The sequence below is a fragment of the Anabrus simplex genome, chromosome 2 (assembly GCF_040414725.1).
Source record: "Anabrus simplex isolate iqAnaSimp1 chromosome 2, ASM4041472v1, whole genome shotgun sequence".
NCBI classification, from domain to species: Eukaryota; Metazoa; Arthropoda; class Insecta; order Orthoptera; family Tettigoniidae; genus Anabrus; species Anabrus simplex.
In genome coordinates this window covers 1,152,206,837-1,152,230,684 of record NC_090266.1, presented here as the reverse complement: position 1 = coordinate 1,152,230,684, position 23,848 = coordinate 1,152,206,837, and the positions used below count along the sequence as shown (strand labels likewise).

The following is a 23,848-nucleotide window of genomic DNA, read 5'->3' as shown; positions in this document are numbered from 1 at the left end:
GAACATCATGTGCTGTTTTGCAAGCCGCATCAGACGGCGTGAAGTCGGGCAAGGACATACTGAGGCGCAAGCAGTTTCCTGGGAGTGAGCTGAGCCACAGAATGGATATCAGGCATGTAAGCATATCGTACACATGTGATGGGTTTGCAAAGTGTGTATGACAGGCGAACACATTGACAGGACAGAAAGGGCTGATGTGTTTAAAAGGAATAAAATAAGTACATTGCCTTGAAAGGAACATAACGAAAGCTATAATTGTCACTGGTTTTAGTGTACAGTTCATACTACTCTATGAGTTGAGAAATAAACATAACACAAAACACCGGAAGACCTCCTCCTAGAAAAGCAAATGGTCAGAGCTGATCGTGGTGAGATGGCAGCAACACTATTATTTATGTTTTATTTTACACGCATTAATCTCCGCAGGGCTCCAGCGCAACTGTAGTAGCGTGCATTCGGGAGAGCGTAGGTTCGAGTCCTGCTTCGCCCAACCTGAAAGTGATTTCCATGGTGTCCCATCTTCAACAGCAGGTATATACCGGAAAGGTAACTTTGTGATAGGCCACGGCCGACTTCCTTTCCAAATCCTTCCCATTCCTATCCGTGAGAAAAAAACGCTAAACTGAGCGCAACCTATTACATGTCAAAACAAAACAATACAACTTTAATCTCCCTTCCCCGTTGTGTGTTCGCCAGCCATACAATAACGTTGCACACCCAGAGTATGTTACGGTACATCACATTATGTTTACAGTACATGCCTGGTATCCGTTCTGTGGCTGGAATCAAGGCTAGGAGCTTGCGCCTCAACATGTCCTTGCCCGACTTCACGCCGTCTGATGCGGCAGCAAAACCGCGCATGTTGTTCTTATTTATATCTCAAAAAGTAATTGTCCGATTTTGAAAATACTTACATATTTGAACTTGTACGCAGTTGATCTTTTAGGCCAGCTGTATGAATTTGTGCCGTTCTATTTAAAAATATGGAGTTAGTATCAACATCTGTTATTAATCATCCCATGAGACTAAGTAGCAAGTTATTTTACAAGGCCCTGGGTACCATTTACGAATATGAAAACAGAATGCCGATATCTTTAATGGTGTAGAAGTTACTTCTGTATAACATGTTAGGTGAATAACCCTGGTATTATTAATGCAACAATTACTATTGTAATGTACACACTGCTACTAAAAATATTGAAGTGAATGAGTAGATTTCGAAACAAAAAATTAAAACAAGAGAAATACAGTATAATTAAGCACTTTTTTTTTGCTAGGGGCTTTACGTCGCACCGACACAGATAGGTCTTATGGCGACGATGGGATAGGAAAGGCCTAGGAGTTGGAAGGAAGCGGCCGTGGCCTTAATTAAGGTACAGCCCCAGCATTTGCCTGGTATGAAAATGGGAAACCACGGAAAACCATCTTCAGGGCTGCCGATAGTGGGATTCGAACCTACTATCTCCCGGATGATTAAGCACTTTTACATGTACTGTAAATCAATGGGAGGTACATACTGACACATATTTTAGAATGAATACACTCTATGTAGTCTTAGACATATACACTAAATCAAAACAAGATTTTCCTGAGAGTGAGCAGACTCGACTCTTTTGCTCACTGAAAACAGAGTAGAGTTTGCGTACCCCTAGTGGTACGTGTGCCACACTTTGAATACCACTGGCATAGACCAATCTGCTTACTACATTTCTCTCTCTCTCTTTTTTGTTTTGGCAAGTTGCTTTACGTCGCACCGTCACAGATAGGTTTTATGGCGACGGTGGGATATGAAAGGAAGGAAGCGGCCGTGGCCTTAAGGTATAGCCCCAGCATTTGCCTGGTGAGAAAATGGGAAACCACGGAAAACCATCATCAGGGCTGCCGACTGTGTGGTTCGAACCCACTATCTCCCGAATACTGGATACTGGCAGCACTTAAGCGACTGCAGCTATTGAGATCGGTTACTACATTTCAACCCACTTGAATCCCTCCCTGCTCTTTTATATCTTTCATTAAGTGACCCGTGTGAATTATGAACAATAACGGTAAAGATGTCTAATCCCAATAAGAACTTTCAGCCAAGTGAGCCAAGAACGCATTCTTCCAGCCTAATGATCAACATAGATGTCTTGAAATGCCTGTATCAACCTATCCTTGATTCCATATTCCCCGGTCAATATCTTGTACTAGCTACTTTATAAAATTTTAACATTTTGGCATTTGGTCCGTAAGACCATGCTGCCAGCTCTGTAGATTTAGAAAGTAAGAAGGTAAAAGAGCAACATATTTACAACATAGGACCGTTCATGGCATTGTGACTAATTGGTGATAGAAAGCCACGGTACAGGAACTTTGGTTGGATGATGTAACGGTTCAAATCCCGTTACAAGATGATATCTGTATTTTTATTATTGTATGATTTTATCTGTATTTTATTTTTATTATTATTATTATTATTATTATTATTATGTCAGTATTATTATTATGTTATCTGTGATATTGTACTATTATTGTAATTATCCGTTTTATTCAATTTTGCAATTGCCTGTTGCTTGCAAGATTGCACTTAGATGTATACATATATACGTATGTGTAGTATAACACTCAATACCTGTACAGTGAGAATTGTTGTATATATCAGAGATTGGAAGTGACGTTGTTATATTGCGACACCACTGGCGATTCTGCCAAGTCATCGCCGCGCCTTGGCTATGTCATTGTATTTATTTAGGATATGCGCTCAGAGAGTCGATTTCACCACTGGATGTAATATCTGTCGCGTAGGTGGGAGTATGTCATTGTTATTTCTGGAGATTACGTAGTTGTGTCAACCAACGTCTATATAAGGTAGCTCCATATTGTAGCGTCAGTCATTACTTATACGGATGCAGTACAGTGAAGTAGTCTACTAGATCAAGAGGCCTTAGTTGGTCCGTCAACCAGTGTGAACGAGAGATGGTGAAGACTCAGTGAGCCATTATTGGTCATTGAGAGAGTGAGATCAAATGGTTGGTCCGTCACTTAGTGGAAGACGCGGACGCAAGGCTTACCAAGGAGTCAGAGAGGGCAACCCTGGACCTGCCAAGAGGTCATACCATATTGACTTACAAAGAAGTCAGATGGTATGGAGAAGAAGCAGTCGCAAGGATGTATCACCACGTTAGGCGTGACACATCTACAGTAAACACCAGAGCAATGGATTACGTCGCAATTACACTCAAAGTGTTGAAGGTACAGTCAAGTGAATCAGTGAGGGAAATATTTCATATAAATTGTTAAATGTCCGGTCAAGAAGAATTCAAATTCATGCCTAGTTTCTTTCAGTTGCAATGTCATAATTTCATATTCTCATCTGCATTATCGCAACAAGACTCACTATTTTTTGATATATTATTTAAAGAATATATATTGTTCTATCAAACGAATTCATAGTTTTATTTCATTTACAGTAAAATATCTTAACCTCAAAATTAATGGGGAAACCGAACGCCAATCTCCTTTTCCCAGAACTTATATGGTATGTTGTCAAAAGTAAGCTTATTACCCCACACCCTAGAGATGGTCAAGAGTCTCATTCTATTATTGCTGTACTGAGTGACAGCTGGCGCCCTTCAAATAACGTATGTGTAAGTAAGCAGGTAACTAGTAAGTGTGAGTACAAGGTTCGACGAGTGTGTATTTTATTTAATAAATGTTAATTTTCATAATTTCCATTTTAAATGCAGATATTCAGATTTTTCAATTTAATCCAGTTTAATATGTTTCAAAAGTTAGTCAGCAAGTTAGGAACATGTTTACAATGAGAACAGTTTAACTACAGACTATAGAACAAACGTATCACAATGTTAAATTGGCTTTACTTAAAAATTTGGCAATTGCTTGATATATACGGATGTCACAGCTGTTGAACAACGACGAAACGGAAGTGGGAAGTGGAACTTTGAGTTGTATAAGCGTTTGATATAAATTGGTTACTTGTAGTTTGTATCTAGTGCATCCTAAAATTGTATGGTTGAGGTCTGCTTCTTGATTGGGGTCAGAGGGACAATTTGGGGAGTCTATAACTTTGAGTCTGAACAGATAACTGGGGTAAGATGCATGTCCAAGTCTCATTCTGATAATTGACGTGATATGGCGGTGAGTTAGAGATAGTAGACTGAACCATGGTTTCTGTGGGATGTGTCTCTGGATAGCGGCGTAATGCTTGCCTTTGATGTACTAGCTAGTTTGATCTGATGTTTTTAAGAAACTCTCTGCGGTGTGAAACCCCACTGCTTATTCTGTGTAAATCCTATTGACTGTACGAAGCCATTTTATCCCTGCATTCCCACTATATTGCACCATTTCAGGTCTAATTTCACCCATTCCTGTTGATTTATTACACTGTAGTTGATTCTCCATTCACCCACTTTCGCGAGCGTAATTTCACTGCCATAATTGCTCTCCGTCCAATGAGCTCTGCTCTTTGTGACTTTAAAAGGGAGATTATACCTCTTTTTTTTTTTTTATTGAGAAGATACACAAAATAAACATTCCATCTATGTAGTGTATCCCTGGAATCTACAATCCTATCCCATCGTCGCCATAAGACCAATCTGTGTCGGTGCGACGTAAAGCCATTAGCAAAAACAGCCATTCATTTCTGGTTTTCCTCCCTTTCTAAGACTCGTTACAGTCTAAAAATGTTTCCCTGGCTCCGGACCTAGTCTCACAAGGTTATTTTTACAACTTTCTCCTTGTGTTTGTTGTTCGGGCTCTACAAATATTTGTTTGGCTCTATTCACTGTAACGAAACCTTACTACGTTTACTGATAAGTTCAACTTGAAAGACAAATATGAATAATGTGAGGTAATTATACAGCTATTTAGTGTAAAGTTCGTTATTCATTTCACCGTATAGTGTTCTAAATAACCCGAATATGTAAAAAAAAAAGTACATATACTTCAGTATGATAAGCCATCAGCCCGGGAACTGGTTAGAATTTCAAATAGCACTACTGAAAGTTATGCGGTCTCCTCCTGATGAAATTAATTGTTGTCCGTGACTTCAACAGGGAAATTTCCTTTTGGTACTTAGAAGTTTAAAAAATAATCCTTCCATCTGTATAGTGTTTCCGTAGATTTTTTTGCTAGTGGTTTAACGTCGCACTAATACATCGACGGTTTTCGGGAAGGAAGGGGCCGTGGCTTCAATTAAGGCACAATCCCAGCATTTGCCTGGTGTGAAAATGGGGAACCACGGAAATCCATCTTCAGGCCTGCCAACGGTGGGATTCGAACCCATCATCTCCCGAATGTAAGCTCCAAGCTACGCGACCCTAACCGCACGGCCAACTCTCTCGGTCAGTCAGTACATAAGAGTGAAGTAGTTTCCTCACCGAGCCAGAAAGTACTATTGCTGCACGCGCGACTCTATAACCAACACCGCACTGAATGTCCTTACTCAGCACCACCCCACACCCCAGCAGCTTCATCAATGAACTAACTCACTATATTGCTTTCCGTGTGTTCTGTTCGGTGGGAGAAAGGCTAAGATCGGCATAAAATATCTAAAACTTTGTGCCCCATCTCTTGAGAACCCCATAAACGAGACTGAAGTAATGTTTTCCTCCGGCCTGTACCAAGAGGCAGATACGATAAAATATAAGATAGGGGGCCCATATTTCATCCCCTTAGAAGATTTGGACTTGTAGAAATTCAGGAATGTTATGGACAAGGCTAGAAATTGGTATACATATTACTGAATATAGCCTCCACTTACAGGGCAAGTTACAATGAAATTGTTATAACGTAAAGAGGTCAATATTTGACATAAACACTACAAAAACTAAGCTACTAAAGATGTGTACGTAATTTCGTCCCCCACCAAATTTATGATAAATACAATTAATTGATACAATTAATTTAAATATATGTTTCCTACCTAACCTTACCAGACACTTTCCCTATAATGAATTACTTGAAGGCCATTTATGAAAAATGTTTTCTTGGTATACTTTTTAACATAGTCTGTCAGCGTGGGATGTTAAACGCTTTACTTGCACGTTTGTAACACATTATCTTGTCCCTCACTGCCTTAATAGCCTTTTTCTAAGGGTCCTTTAACCCACTGCTTGCGTTTTCCCATCTAAAAATAATAATAAAATCATAAATAACAAATAAAATGAAGGGGACGATATTACGAACATTCCCTGATTTATTATAATGGCCGCTACAGTAACTCACGCCAACCACCCCACTGTAGCGATTACACGCCAGAAACTACACCACACGACTGAAATGCAGTCCAGTATTTCATACACATATCAGTGCTCACTTAGGAATAACAGGCTCTTAAATTGAATGCTGCACTGACTCACCTCAGCATGAACTGAACGTGGTGCACACAACCAACTCTCACAACAAGACAACGAGATGAAGCTACCCCTGTGCGCGCGGCTAAACCTTAGGTACCAACCGTGCAAACTGGAAATTCCTAAGGGGACGAAATTTGGCCCCCTACCGTACTGTACCCATACAGAAATAACGACAGGCATAACTTCTTCATAAAGTGAAATACCTCTATGCAGGCCTGTTAGGAGTGGCAGTATACTCAGCAGTGAGTGGGACAGAGTGCTTGGGCACCTTTGCCCCCAGGAATTAATCTGGTAGTCATCTTTTGGCAGGCGCAGTTCTACCCGTCACGTGCTCTATATAAGAGTGCCTTCCATCCATGAAGCATTTAAAAGAACACGTATTTATTTTTTCTTTAAATTATGATGTTTCTGTACATTTTATGCGTACATTTTATAACTTTCTCAGATATTGGAAGGAACTTGGGAACATAGCATTGGTCACATTCGAGCTGTGGACTTCCTCTGTCATTCGCCACCACCATACCACCACTTCAGCTGCGAGAGGAGGAAGGGGTTACGGTGAAATCCACTGACGAAGGTCACAAAGATTTTGAGACCGGAAGCTACGGCGCTGTATTAGATAATCCGCTTAGTTGATATTGTGGACTCTAGATGGTGACAGGAACAGTTGTGTTAACATTCTTAAGGAGCAGTCTGGTAGGTCGAAGGAAATTTTCTCTTCTTTTTACAAAGTTTCAACCCAATTTATCCAACGAAGGAAAGCTTTCTCATGATACACTGTATGAAACACAAATAATGTGAGGACAAATATAAACCGAAAAAAAAGTGTTCGTGTTATATTTACCTTCACTGTTTTAGGGAGAACCAAACCAGTGGTGCCAATGCGGCAAAATTTTCACTAGATACGAAATAGTTTTAGCGGGGATTTTTTTAAAAAAAATGCTATGTCCATGTAGGGATATAGTGGTTATTTCAATTTCTTCTAGCGGCATAGAAATATTCTTTATCATTTGCTAGCTGTTACCCCCGGCTTCGCTCGCGTGTATTTCGTAGTTTTATAATAATGATCGTTCTTCTAATGCACTAAGGCATTATCTGAAAATCGCTTAAGTGTAAAAGCTCACCGAACAATGAAGCTTCATTTACCCCGGTACATCTTTGTAAACGACGTTTATAGTATTGCCTTTCGGGGCTAAGATGACCAGGCTACTGGGAAAGCTGACTCTGGGACATTCGGCATCGAACTGTCTATGTGAGAAACAGCCCTCTCTCAAGTAAAAAAAAAAGTACGCGTTTCTTTATTTCTAAAGGAGATTCCTAACACCAATTTTCACGTCTGTAACATCTTCAGTTTTTGAGTGAGCATCCTCATAAAAATAATTCAACATATTTTTCACTTCTTTTCACCCCGTTAAAAGGATTTTCCGAAAACAAAAAAATACGTGTTTATTTTTAAAGGAGATTCCAAATACCAATTTTTACGTCTGTAAACTGTTAAGTTTTTGAGATATAATCATTTAAACAATTCACCGCCCGTTTCACTCCTAAGCGACGGAATATCCAAGAATCTTTCCTTATTGTGTACCTACAACCTACACTGTAATATAAATATATCTCCAAAACTTAATTTCTTTATGTCGAGCAGTTTTGGCTCGGCGATGATGAATAAGTCAGTCAGTCAGTCAGGACACGTTATTTTATGTATATATATTTGATAAAGGAATTTAGTGAAAATTCGTTTTGTGCTTTTCACTTTTCATGCATTATTTTGGCCAGGCTGAACGAAACGCAAATTATAAGCGGGAAATAAACTCATGGTTACTGTGCATTTCAGTATTCGATTAGTTTTAGGAAAGTTTTGTGTGAATATTCAATTGTTATTTGTGTGTGATGGGTCAGTTAAAGTAAGTAAAGTGAATCAGGTGAGATATTTACAAAATAAAACTGTAAATTACGACGACCGATTACTTTCAAAGGAATTACATCCACCACAACGGGAACTTTGCATAACTCGCATAAACATATAACATATTACAGAAACCTCAAAACAAATGTGCACGAAAAAGGGGAAAGATGCGTAGTTATCAATTAAGTAACTCACTGTTTTGCTTTCCATGTATTTTGTTCGGTGGAAAAGAGAGTAATATCGGCCCCGCGGTGTAGGAGGCAACGCGTCCGCCTGTCACCCGGCGGCTCGGGGTTCGATTCCCGGCCGAGACACGGGTTTTCCATTGTAAATGATTAATATCCCTGGCCTGGGGACCGGGTGTTTGTGTAGTCCTTAACGTTCCGTTTCTCACATTCAGCACTTTACACTTCTGCCATTTACATAATACACGCAGGTTCCTCACATATGGCGCAAGTAGGGACAAAAGATCGTCATAGGTCGACGCCCCGAAAAACTAGCATTAAAAAAGATCGGCATAGAATATCTAAAACACTGTGCCCCATCTTTTTTGTAAATCTGTTTTCTTTATTTTAGATTTCCTGACCGGGAAAAGAACATTAACTCTTTATATATTTGAAATATTATTTCAATAGGCCTATATCCCAGGAGCGACTTAAATATATATTTGGAAAAGCAACTAAAATTGTAATGTTGATAGGAATGACCACTGTTTCTTACGGTTCGAAGCGTCTCATAACTTCTATATATGATTTCCTTCTTTCGATCCAAACATTGCTGTCAGCGTAGAGTAGGGTGACCTGATTACAAACATGAAAATACGGGACACTTCGACTGCCTTTGATTACACTGACACGCAGCCATTTTGCTACAAAGAAACTGTTTCTATTTTTCAGTTCCCCTATAGGTACGTAAAAACCTATATGTAGTTTCGTTTCATCACATCCAATTAAAAAGCATTTTTTTAATTCATGAAAATGTCTAAATAATGAAATTAATAGATACATTTACATCAATCTACTATTATTGTTGTGTTAAATTCAGACATAATGGAAATCAAGAAAATCAAATAAAGTAACTGAAATTAAAATTTATGAACAAAGTATCCTATAATTCTTTCTTCCTTGCTTAATATAGCAAGGACACTTGAAAAAACTTCGATTTATTATTAACTTTGTATGGACGCCGTTCGTTGAAACTGGTAGGCATGAGCCTTAATTTTGTACTCATTTGTTGTTTCATATACCCAGCACAATAAATAGATATTCCACATTTAAAACAGAAATTTCTAAAAAAAAAGTGAAGCAAAAACTATAGCTGGTGTATTTGATGGGTCACAGATACGCGACCTAATGACGGATCCCAATTTTCAGTCGTCAGTGAATGAAACAGAAAAGTCTGTGTAGTGTTCATTCAAAGGCATGACAGAAAACTTCCTAGGTAACAGGAAATCTGAAATTTACAAGGGAATCGCCGAGCAAATGTTAGCTAACTTCAAATCTCTAGGTTACAACATGAGTGTGAAACTTCATTTTCTACACAACCACACTGACTACATCCCTAAAAATCTTTGTACAAAGCGTGAGGAGCAAGTTGAAAGATTTTATCAAGATATTAAAACGATGGAAGTAAGATACCAGGGCAAGTGGACTGAAGCCATGTTAGCGGATTATTGCTGGTAGTTATAGAGGAGTACATCTCAAAGTCACAGCAGAGCATCAAGACGGCACTACATTTCCACAGATAAAATAAAACAAAACATCTGAATGGCTGTAAGTAAATTTATTAAGATAATTCAATAGTTTATATTATACACTCGAATTCTGTATTGCGGTGTTAAAACATACTTAAAAAGTAATATAACTAATTTGACGTTATTGAAATTCTTGTTCAAATTTTGAAGTTTCTCGTACTTGTTTCTAAAAATTACATAAAACGGGACGCAATAGAGAAAATCTGAATACAGACTTGGATTCTACATTCCTCAACACCTAATCAGCCATTTCAGGTATATGGTCTTATCTATATATATAAAATAACTTGTCCTGACTGACTGACTGACTGATTCATCATCGCCGAGCCAAAACTACTGGACATAAAGAAATGAAATTTTGGGGATACATTCATATTAAGATGTAGGTGCTCCCAAAGAGAGGATTTTTGGATATTCCGTCGCTAAAGGGGTGAAAAGGGGGTGAAATTTTAAAATGAGTGTATCTATATCTCAAAACTTTAAAAGTTTACAGAAGTAAAAATTGGTATTTAGAATCTTCTTTAAAAATAAGGACACATGTATTTTTTTTGTTTTCAGAAAATCCCAACAGGAGGGGTGAAAAGGTTGAAAAATGGGTTGAATGCCTTTAATCAGGATACCGGTACTTATATCTCAGAAACTGAAGATATTACAGACCTGAAAATTGGTACTTTTGATCTCTTTTAAAAATAAAGAAACACGTATTTTTTAGTTTTTGGAAAATCCAATGAATGGGAGGGTGAAAAGTGGGGTGCATTTTTAGAATGAGTGTATCTATATCTTTAAACTTTTATAGTTTATAGATGTAAAAATCGGTATTTAGGATCTCCTTTAAAAATAAAGAAGCACGTTTTTTTCGGAAAATCCCAGTAGGAAGGGTGGAAAAGGGTGAAAAATGGGTTGAATGCCTTTAATGAGGATACTTATATCTCAGAAACTGAAGATATTACAGACCTGAAAATTGGTATTTAGGATCTACTTTAAAAATAAAGAAACAGGTATTTTTTCGTTTTTGGAAAATCCAAATAATGGGGGGGTGAAAAGGGGGTGAATTTTTAAAATGAGTGCATCAACATCTTAAAACTTTAAAAGTTTACACATGTAAAAATTGGTATTTAGAATCTCCTTTAAAAATAAAGAAACCTGCATTTTTTGTTTTCGGAAAATCCCAATAGCAGGGGTGAAAAAAGGGTTGTATGCCTTTAATGAGGATACTTATATCTCAGAAACTGAAGATATTACAGACCTGAAAATTGGTATTTGGGATCTCCTTTAAAAATAAAGATTTTTTTTTTTTTGCTTTTGGAAAATCCAAATAGTGGAGGGTGAAAAGGGGGTGGATTTTTAAAATGAGTGTATCTATATCTCAAAACATTAAAAGTTTACAGATAAAAAATTGATATTTAGAACCTCCTTTCAAAATAATTTAAAACGTATTTTTTTTTGTTTTCTGAAAATCCCAATAGGAGGGGTGTAAAAGGGTGAATAATGGGTTGAATGTCTTTAATGAGGATACATATATCTCAGAAACTTAAGATATTACAGAACTGAAAATTTGTATATGGGATCTCCTTTAAAAACAAAGAAACACGTATTTTTTTGTTTTTTGGAAAATCCAATTAATGGCTGTTAAACAGGAGTGACAAATTGAGGTGAATTTTTTGAAAGACTATATCTACAGAATATCTGAGAAACGTAAAATGTTACAGACGTAAACGGTGGTATTTGCAATCTTCTGTAAATGTAAAGAAACATAGGTGTTTTTTTTGGAAACTCCACTTAAGGGGAACTAAAAGGGGGTGAAATTTTAAAATGAGAATTTCTACAGTATATCTCAAAAAATTTAACATGTTACAGAAGTGAAAAATGGTAATTTTTATCTCTATTAAAAATAAAGAAACGCGTATTTTTAGTTATCGGAAATACCACTTGGGTGGAGGGGGGTAAAAGTGACTGAAAATGGTTTAGAATTCTTTTCATTAGGCTACTGATATCTCAAAAATGAGGATGTTACAGACGTGAAATTTGATATTTGTAATTTCCTTTAAAAGTAAAGAAACACGTATTCTCGGAAAATGCAATAAGGGGGGGGGGGGAGGTGAAAGAATTAAAAAATTAATTGACTTAATTGTATGAGAATACTTACATCCAATAAAAACTAAAGCTGTTACAGACGTGAAAATTGGTATTTGGATCTCCTTTAAAAACAAAGAAAAACACGTTTTGGGGGGAAATCATCTTGGTGGGGCGGGAGTGAAAAGCAGTTGAATTCCTTTCATGAGGACACATAAATCATACACTGAAGAAGTTAGAGTCGTGATAATGGGTATTTAGAAGATCCTTTACTATTAAAGAAACAAGTATTTTTTGCCGAAAAAATCACTTGGGGGGGGGGGGGTGAGGAATGTGAATGGAAGTGCAAAAAAATTGAATTATTTTTATGGGGATGCTTATATCACAAAACTAAAGGTAATAGACGTGAACATTGGCGTTTGGAATCTCCTTTAAACATAAAGAAACACGCCTTCTTTTAATTTGGGGGGGGGGGGGAGGGTTAAATAAACTTAACGGCGGTGGGGTGTAAAAGGTGGTGAGATCAATTGATTTTACTGTTCATAATGTACTTATAAGAAGCCTCCGTTGCTCAGGCGGCAGCGCGCCGGCCTCTCACAGCTGAGTTCCGTGGTTCAAATCCCGGTCACTCCACGTGACATTCGTGCTGGACAAAACGGAGGCAGGACAGGTTTTTCTCCGGATACTCCGGTTTTCCCTGTCATCATTCATTCCAGCAACAATATCCAATATCATTTCATTTCATTTGTCATTCATTTAATCATTGCCCCGGAGGAGTGGGACAGGCTTCGGCAGCCGGCACAATTCCTATTGTCGCCGCTAGATGGGGCTTTATTCATTCCATTCCTGATCCTGTCGAATGACCGGAAACAGGCTGTAGATTTTCGATGTACTTATTCTGATCATAAACCGATCATTTTTAATCTTTTCTGGGTTCGTTTTCAAGAGCCAACTTTTCCTTCGGAGAACGTTTTTAGATTACAGTAGATTCTCCTGGCATATAAATGAAAATTTAAACACATTTGACATAAACAATAGGAATGAGATTGACCGTCCAATTGTCCACCTCTAGAATAAGGTCAACAATGCACGGAAGCATGTCATTCGTATTGCCAGAAATCCCGCACACTTGCCTACGCGCGACAATGGTGCTTGTCACATTGTCAACAACGACAATGGCAGCAGATGTAATTTACCGCCAAGTAGCGGTCTTGCATCTTGCTGTTGGGTCCAGAATAATAATAATAATAATAATAATAATAATAAGAAGAAGAAGAAGAAGAAGAAGAAGAAGAAGAAGAAGGAGAATAAGAATAATGTTCTGGACCGTCGTCAAATGTGCGGACCGCGCTGGAAACGTGTCCTGGACGGGTAATGACTAAGAATGCAGTCCGGCCGCGGGTTCAGTACCGCCAAGGCACTCAAGACGACACCACGCCGGATCTTCTGAAGGATTTCATCCATATTAAAAATGCTTATAGGAAAAGATGGCAAAGATTTAGGGACCCAACTGACCGGTTGGAATACCTGGACCTAGCCCGGGAAGTACGAAATCGATTGCTGGAAAGAAAGATTGAAATATAGGAGGAAACTTGCCGTAATCTATTAGAAAACGAGTCAGATCGCGAATTTCGGCGGATTATATATAAAACAATAAGAATTCAATTATAAATTTCAGTATAATACCGTAGCGAAGCACGAGTATCTTGCTAGTATTATATGTAATGATTTTAATGTTGGTGATACAGAAAATCTGAACACAGATACAGATTCAGCGCACTTTAGTTAATAAAAATCAGTAATATTTTAGCTTATAGCACAAAAAAGAAACTGAAATGCGAATCAGTGATATTAGGCCTATTTAAGATTAGAATTTGTTAAGACAAACCACATACCACACAAAGAGTACCATTTATTTATAGACAACCAGTACGTATTATTATTATTAAAAATGAAAGCGTCCCAATACCAGTACATAACGAAAACATCAAGCGTTGCAAAAAAACAATGTTTATATAAGTTGCCATATTTACATTTTGTATACGTCTGTGGATGGGGGCGGTAGATCAACACCCACGGTATTCCCTGCCTGTAGTAAGGCGACCCAGGGGCTCTTAACTTGGGTCCGTGCGTTGGCAATTATGGGGCCCTTAGATGAGTCCTGGCATTCCTTCCACTTACCTGTGCCTGGCTTCTCACTTTCATCTATCCTATCCGACCTCCCTTGGTCAACTCTTGTTCTTTCCTGACCCAGACGGAATTAGTCATGGAGGCCTAGGGATTCTTTCATTTTCACGCCCTTCGTGTCCCTTGCCTTTCTTTGGCCGATACCTTCATTTTTTGAAATGTCGGGTCCCATCCATTTTTCTCTCTGGTTAGTGTTAGTATTGCCTACTTGAACGCTTCCTTAAAACAATAATCAACACCACACCACCACTGCCATCACACTGGTGTGTTACATTTAGTACCAACTAAACAAGCTGCAATCACAATGAGAAATATACGTAAAATCTTTGTGGTAAATACAGTTTAAACAATGTATTTTAAAATGTACGGGGCGGATATTTCAGTGACAATGGGACACCTTAGAGAAATAAGGGACAATCGCGTAAAGTAAGGGACGTCTTCTCCCCCTAACGAAAAGTGCCTACATGGGGACAAGAGCTGCCGGCGTAAGGCTGACCACTCTGTCTCCCTTACAGCTGAGGTTATGTGTACCACCCACTTCTCCATAGGCTTTATGGTCTGCACACAGTTGGCTTGCTTGGCTAATAGAACTAGGTTAAAATACGGTGTCATAATAACACAATACTTACGCTGTTTATATGGACAATTCCTTCATCTAACAGCCTTGCTACTGACTCAAACAGAGGATGAAATACACTCTCTTCGCAACTCAGCCCGCTGCTATCTAGCGAGCACTGCTAATAGTCACTTATGCTAGACGCAATTGTTATTACCCTTAAGTGGGAAATTACGACAATCTGGCTTAATGTTCCTGAATTTACTTTGTCTACAAAGAATATGATAAATACTCCTTGTCCTTATAGATGTCGACCTTAAACAGTTTAATAACTGATCGTCTGCGAAACTTGGGACGAATGACAAGATTACTGCGGGCCAGGTGGCGGGAAATAGGGTCCAAATTCCATTTTAGGCTGTCCTGAAATACTACATCCTGGGGTGTCTCCATTCAGTTAGAATGGTACTTTTCTTTAGTTCTTTCCCATTTTCATTTGTAGTCTCAAGTTGGGCGATTAGTTCCCGGCGGGCAAAACGAATTTAAAAAATGGTTGAATTTTTAAAATGAGTACCGGGATATCTTACATTATATGTCAAAACCTTAACATGTTACGCACGTGAAACTTGGTACTTGTTTGGAGAGTCCTTGAAAAATACAGGAACGTGCATTTTAAAAGGCATTTAATGGGGTGAAAATAAGTGAAAAAAAGCTGAATTGTTTTTATGAGGATACTTGTTTTCCTAAAATCCACTTTGATGGAGTTGGGGGTGGGGAGGACTGATAAAGGGGTTGAGTTACTTTTATGGGGATACTTATATCTCAAAAAACTGAACATGTTACAGACGTGAAATTTGGTATTTGGAATCTCTTTTAAAAATAAACTAACATGCTGTCTTTTTTTCGACTTGAGAGTAGACTGTTTCTCACATGTACATTTCTGTGTTGCATGGACATCTTAGCCCCAGAAGGCAATGCAGAAAACGTGGTTTTCAAAGAGTTTCTGGGGTAAATGAAACTGAATTTTTCGGTAATATTTTATACTTTAGGGATTTTCAGATAATGCCTTAGTGCAGTACCGAGGAACGATTATTTTTATCAAATTACGAAGTCCATGCGAGCGAAGCTGCGGGTTACTGCTAGTAAAAATATATATTCTCATATTATATTTTATTTACCTAAAATTCGTAGCTCATATCCCTATGATGTTTTCAACTTTGAGTTGCTTACCTGACGGGCTAGAACTGTGGATTTTTCTTTCTTTCTTTCTTTCTTTCTTTCTTTCTGTCAAGATGGAGCTCAGCATATCCGACCTGAGAGTTCTACTGACAGAAGCGCGCTTCAGAATTGCTTCCACTACGAAGTTCACACCTAATTTTGAAAGATTAGTTGCCAGGAAACGTCAACAGTGTTCGACCTCATGTACCTGAAGTTAGCCATTACTGTGTTCGAAAGATGACCTACAAAATGCAATGGACAAACTTGAGAAGTACGCCATCAACAACATACTTTCAATTAGTAAAAGTAAGACAGTTCCGATGGTATTCCGAAAAGGGGCAGGAATCACGCCGAATGACATAATACAGTGCGACGAGGAGGCATCATACTTGAACCCTGAGTTATTTCCTTCAGAGGCCATCTTTGGCAGGCATCACGAGTACTTATGCCATCAGGGAACCCACGAGACTGTCTTCAAGCACGGCCATGGTCCTTCCAGTGCTAATATATGGGCTGGAACTCATTTGGGAGTATCTACCGATATCTGACCTACGGGCTATTGAAAATGTTAAAGCTAGATTCCTTGAAAGAACTCTCGGGATCTCCTAGATGTCACTCTCAGGACTGGTCTACTAGCTTCGAAGACATTCCCATTGGGAACTTTGAGAAACAGACTGCAGCTTCCATCGACATGGATGTAAATGGAACTCCTTCGGTTAAGACGATGGAAACGATCAAAAATTGGTCTACACTTTTACTCAACAGATGCTACGAAAATGAAAATCCACAGACTGGTTCCAGTCATTCAGCCAAGTCAGGAATGAAATGAATGAAGCCCCATCTAGCGGCGAGGATAGGAACTGTGCCGGCTGCCGAAGCGTGACGCACTGCTCTGGGGCAATGATTAATGACTCACGAGTGAAAAAATACTGGAGAGTGTTCTTGGAATTAAAGACTAGGGAAACCGGAGTAGGCTACCCGGAATAAAACTTGTCCCGCCTCCGCTTTGTTCAGTACAAATCTCACATAGAGTGAGGGGGATTTGAACCACGGAACTCAGCGGTGGGAGGCCGGCGCGCTGCGCCCGAGCCACGGAAGATATCTCCTGTCACATAATAGACTCTCTACTGTCTCAACACTGACAAAAACGTAAAATATATATGCATTTCCATCTGAATCCTCCGTGGCTCAGGTGGCTCATTTCATCTGTCAGTCATTTATCATTGCCTCAGAGGAGTGCGACAGGCTTCGGCAGCCGGCACATGCCCTATGCTCGCCGCTAGATGGGGGCTTCATTCATTACATTCCTGACCCGGTCAGATGACTGGAAACAGACTGCGGATTTTCATTTCCATCTGAGCAATGCATAAGCCCTCTAGAACATACCTACAAAAATATCACATATTGGCACAGATATGTCAAGATCATTTGATTCTCCGTTAGGCCTATCCTTCGTCTGTTAACATTTATACTTATGGCTCAAAAGTAGCAATAAGCGGCGTGGGATGTGCATTCTACTGCCCTGAACAACATCGAACTGAAGGTTTCCGTTTGTCAGAACGTATTTGCATCTACGCAGCATAAGTTATTGCCCTCAAATATGCCAGACGATTCTATTGTAACAGTATCACTACCCTTACTCATTCACTGAGGGTCTTTTCCACACTATCTGCACCGCTTACCCTCCAGAAACCCATATCAATATCATTCAAAGAACATATGAACTCCAAAGACTCGGTTCCAGAGTAGACTTTATATAGATCCCTGCCCACACATGGATGCTACATAACGAATTAAAAAGACATTTAACGAAGGAAGCATGCATTACTGGACAGATCATGAATATCATCAGCAACTTCCTGGATTATACAGCAACTATATATACAAAAGTGCCTATATTCAGTGGACAAAGAAGTGGGAAGAAACAAAGAACTATTAAGGCAAATATTACTCAATGATCCAACAGAAAACCCCGCGACGTCCGCGGTTCACACAATGGAATGCACAACGACGATTTATCTCAGCAATCACTCGAATGAGATTCAACCACAAAAGTTTCAGAAGTCACCTTTACCTGTACATGTGATGGCCAGTCAATTCAGGACCTTCATCACCTGTTTATTGAATGTGCTAATTACCACAAATAGCGAAATGGTTTGATAAAAATAATCTCCTGTTCACTTTAAACAACAGTTACCCTGCACCATAACTACACTGCAAGCGTCTAAAGACGAAAAAGTGTATAATATTATGAAGAACGATTTAAAGGAATCTTGCACACAAATTGGAATGTTTTAATTCGGATACTTTCGTAATATAATGTGAAAATTGTGTATTATACTTAATACGTAACATTTGTTATATGTTCAAACTAGCAGTAACCCGCGGCTTCAATCGAGTGGATTTCGTAATTTCATAAAAGTAATCGTTCCTCGGTACTGTACTAAGACATTATCTGGAAATCCCTAAAGTATAAAAAATAACCGAAATATTGAGTTTCATTTACCCAAGAAACTCTTTGTAAACCACGTTTGCGGTATTGCCTTATGGAACTAAGATGACCAAGCGACATAGAACTGTACATGTGAGAAACAGTCTTCTTTCAAGTCAGAAAAAACAATTTTACCTCTCGGACCAACCCACCACACTAATAGCAGTCACACCCTTCTCGATCTAATAATAACAAACAATTCAGCGAAAGTCCTGCAACATGGACAGACATCAGCCCCGGGGCCATCTGGACATGACATAATCTACCTGTCCTACCAATTACAAACTCCGAAACCAAGGTCGAAAATATTATCATTCAGGGACCTCAGACGAATTGACGCAGATAAATTAGAAGAAGATGCTCTTTCCGTGCCGTGGATGGAGATAAATCGCGCCAATAATCTACAGGAAATGGTCTCAACATTTAATAACCTAGTAACGCAACTCTACGATCGGCACGCCCCAGTGCGTACGGGAAAAGGTTCCAGAGCTCCTGAACCGTGGATAGATGACGAAATTCGCCACTTGGTCTGCCCGTATTCACCAACGTCGGTAACTTTGGCTGTTATCTTAGATTTCCAAAACTCGGATAATGTTATTATCTCGGATAACGGTTGCTTCCGTATTCACCACAGCATTTATTATCTCGGTTTACGAAACCCAAGATTTCCTTGCAATGTGAATTTGAACGTAGAATTTTTCATACTGCCGCACGGAAAACAAATGACTACGCACTGCCGCCATTAGCGAAAATATACAAGTTGTTGAGTGTTTTGGAAGTGTTTGAGATATTATTGCTGTTTTTCGTAATTTTCTCGTCAATCATGTCCGCTTGTGAGCTGCAGAAACGAAGGAAGAAGCCAAATATGACGTTCCACGAGAAGGAAATGTTAATCAATTTGGTGGCTGAGAACATTCATGTAATTGAAAATAAGAAAACAGATGGTGTAACGACGCAGGTGAAGAATGATAGGTGGGGAAAAATTGCCATTTCGTTTAATTCCCAAGGAAATGAGTCTGTTCGGGACGCTGCAAATTTGAAGACAGTTTGGGAGAACATGAAGAAAGCTGCCAGGAAAGCATCAGCGGACAGAAAAATGGAAGTGTTGAAAACAGGTGGGGGCACTAATACGTTTATTAAAAGTGACCCTATTCTGGAAAGAGTAATCGAGCTGATTCGCCCTTCAGTAGAGGGAATGAAGAACCCGTACGATGGCGATAGTGAACCATTAGAGGTGACAACTGTGAGTGATAGGGAACCATTAGAATTAACTATGGACATTGGTACCAGTAATGTAGTTGTTTTGGAAGAGGGGTGTGGGGAATCTAATATGGAGGCTGAAGCAGTGCAGTTGGATTGGAGCGACTATACTTCAAATATGCTAAAGTCTTCAATACATCCAGCTCTGAAACCGACTACAAGCTGTAATGAAAGTGACTCCCATAAAGTGAGCAGTGTAGACTTCAACATTTCCCCAGCCCCTCCAGTGTCAATTTCTCCAAGGTGGGCTAAGCGTAGAAGGCCAACGCTTAGCAAATCAGAAGAACCCTTGGCAAAAGTCCACAAATTAAAAGCTGAGGCGATAACAAAGTGCACGGAGGAAGCAACGCAGGAACGCTTGTGGAAACAGGAGCTTCACTCTCTTCGTTTAGAGCAAGAGAGAGTAAAGCTGAAAATTGAACAAGTCAGACTTGAGAGGGAGTATGAACTTCTGAAGCAAGAGAAAATCAAAACAGAATTGTTGGTGAAAAAACAGTAAAATGAGTTCAGCTGTGTTATGTGTTTTTAGTTATTTTGTGTGTTGCTTCTTATTTAATTCTTGGTGTGTTTTAGTTATTTACTTTGTGTGTTTCTTATTTAATTGTGTTTTTTCTTATTTAATTCTGGGTGTGTTTCTTGTTATTTGTTTCCTTAATTGTACAGAGAAACAGAAAATACATAAATATTATAGGCTATTCTAAAAAAAAAAAAAATCTGAAAAATTAATCTTCCCAGTTTCGCTATATAATACTGTCATATGTAAAAACAAACTAAACTAACATCATTATGTAACATTTGTTCTTGTACAATACCACAGCATTCTATAAAGTACCAGGTTGGACTACACATTGATGCAACCTCTCACTGATAACTTGTTGGCCAGCTGGCACTTGCATTCTGCTGCTGTTGCTGCTCGTAAATAATTCTCTGCTATCATGATTAGAGAAATAACTCACTAATGTCATAAGCAACAAATTGAATGCTGTTTAACATAGCACTGAAGGCACACATTATTAATTTATTTGAATAGCCTGATGAAATATTTTTTCAGGCAATTGCATTCTATCCTACTTGGTCGAAATATAGGTCATGCCGAGACACATACTGTTTCACTGTTCTCCATTTAGGCCTAACTAATTTAAGAAATGGAACAAACTGAATTTGTACAAGAAGTAGCTAAATCCAAACACCATAGGCATTAAGATAAATTCTTACCTTAAACTTACCTGATGTTGGTTATTTAATATTTTTTCATGATAATTCTAATCTCAGTGCTACTGTAGAAATTTCTTTAATATAGCCTACAAGTGTTGGACACGCTGAGAAAATGGAACAGTTTAAGCCTCACAAATTATTTGTTCATCATTTCTTGACCTTATAGTAATTTACCATAATAAGGTAGTGAAGGCATTAGTGATGAGGGGCAGCTGGAATACTAGTTAAGAATGTGGAAAATGTAATTAGCTGTTCTAACATACTTTATTTACATATTAATCAACTTCAGAATGACACAACAACAACAATATAGTAACCAAATATTAATAGACACTTTTAAGCCTCAAAAATCATTTCAGCAAAACTTAAGTAGGAAAAGTGACTTTTATTTTAGAGCTAAGGGTTCATTATCCAACCTCACAAAATACACTATATTTGCTTTTGTAACCTAACATAGTGTGTCATTTTCAGTATTGCTGACATCATTAGCCATTGCTTTTCTTGCTTGTTTTTGTTTTCACTGAAATTTATGCAATTCCTAGAATTTGACATAGATGTCATTACCAACTAATGGCTCAATAAAACCTCCTAAATCAACAAATTAATGCACACACACACACACACACACACACACACACACACACACACACACATACCGAAAGAAAGTATGCTTATGCTGAAAATAATTTAGATAACCTTTCTAACCCCTAACAACTTGATTCATGCTGTACAGAAACCAACGGTAAAAAGTTATATTCATCTCACACCTGTGCACACATTTCCTCAGTTGCTAGCAGTTCTTATGAACAACGTACATCCCTAACAAGAAATGAACACCCAACAGTATGTGCAAGTTGTGCAGGCTGGGATGCACTGTGTTATTTTTTAGCATCATTTCTTGATAAAATTATAATAAGTTATACAAAGTACTGCAAAAAAAAGTGGGAAATATTTTCTTTTATTGAAGTGACAGTTATCATTTCTCAACCTTGTTTAATGTGTGACAATATTTATAAAATGGAGTTATCAGCATGTTTTGAATCATAATACAATATATTTTCGACCACATGTACATATAGTGACATCAGATAGTTGCTTTGTTTTAATAAGTTCAGTAGTACAGCAAGGAGGAACTGATGTAGTTTACGCTTTGTAAAAATATACTTTGTGCAAGCACCATCCTAACTGCAGAGTCATTTCTGGGAATACTTGGACACCTCTATTTAACACACAGGCTACGTGCATACATCTTCAATATAGACTGTTATGCCTTTCAGCAGTCAGTCTGCAAGCCTCCATAATCCTCTTATTCTTAACTAACTGTGGACTCATTCAGTTCCATTCCACTTGTACTTAAATCATTAGAAACTTAATCGAACCATCGTCGCCTTATTTACCTTCTACAACTTTTCTTCTTCTTTTTTTTTTTTTTTTTTGCTTTACGTTGCACCAACACAGATAGGCCTTAGGGTGACGATGGGACAGGAAAGACCTAGGAATGGGAAGGAAGCGGCCGTGGCCTTACGGTACAGCCCCAGCATTTGCCTGGTGTGAAAATGGGAAACCACGGAAAACCATCTTCAGAGCTGCCGACACTATATCCTGGATGTAAGCTCACAGCTGCGCTGCCCTAACCACACAGCCAACTCACCCAGTTTCTACAACTCTTACCCGCCAGGACCGTATTAGAGATCTAACATGGTGTGCCTTGGATGATGTCACAATTCAGTAAACAGTGCAGGCAATGTTGGTGCATTAATGTACACAGTACAAACATTGTATTTTATGTTTGAGACTGGCCAAAAGTTGAATTTGATTTGCACAACAAGGAAAGGAAGTCTGGAGCATAAGCCCCCAGGTTAGCTGCCGTGAAGCAGCCTCCAGCCCTCTATTATACCCTGTACAAAACCACTGGTCTGCTCTGGATAGGCCAATGGTCTGGTTACATACCAGTTTCAGAGCCTAGCTTCCAAAAATATACTCTTGCTGGTCAATTGCTTGAAGTTGCAGGTACATTTCTTCTGGCACAAGAAAATTAATTTTGTTCCGGACACTTCCAGACATCTGGCACACGTTGCACAACAAATGAACAGGCCTAAGTTTATTAACCTATGACTTATTAAAAAGTCTATGAATTTCACTTATCACTAGTTATTGTAAATATGTCAGAGATTCAGTACAAGCCACGACAATTTTAAACTGGGCGCTTCACTTATTTTGACCCAATGTGGCCAGACATGATGCGAGCTCTATCAGAGACAACAGCAAACTTGTCTTCATTACAGCCAGGCAATATCAACAAAGAAAATGGTCGCATTCCCTACATTTACACAGTCTTGGATTTACTTATTCTGTGTAAGAAAGAATACTTCTAGGTGGGGGTTTGTGCATCCTGACTAGCATAAAGGAAGGATCTCTCCTCGCTGCTACTTCTGGTACCACTTCGCATAATTTTTACATGATTTTCCTGTATCCTAAATAAGCGGTACCTGCCATTTCATGAAATAAGTTATCTACCAAACTGACCATTTGTCTTTCCAAACTGTTAGACAGCCTTATGGTTCAAGTTCAGTATTCAATAACATGTATGTCCAACCCTTGTCCTGTTCCTCTATGGAGTCTGGTATGATGCGAGATGAATCTTCGTAGCAAGGTTTTCATGGCCGGATGCCCTTCCTCCCATCAGAGGAGTTAATGAGATATGATGAAGTGTATGGCGTTTAATATGATAGTAGGAAGGGAAAGGGTGAAACCTGGTGCTGGTACATACTCTACTACTCCTGTCGACTAGCACCACAGGGTCTCCTCAAGGCTTTACATCCGCATCCAATACACA

General features: G+C 38.7%; 1 protein-coding gene across 5 annotated transcripts in view; it reads right to left on the bottom strand.

Moving 5' to 3' along the window:
- The window catches only part of LOC136864755 (retinol dehydrogenase 11), a 391,683-nt gene that overhangs the window by 145,192 nt on the left and 222,643 nt on the right, over positions 1-23,848 (bottom strand). The window contains exon 1 of one of the 5 annotated variants that reach the window (XM_068226405.1): positions 14,905-14,925. The exons of the other annotated variants lie outside the window; for them this stretch is intronic. The gene's annotated coding sequence lies outside the window, so the exon portion shown is untranslated. Of the gene's footprint in view, positions 1-14,904; positions 14,926-23,848 lie in introns of those variants that run through there. 5 annotated transcript variants of the gene reach the window in all.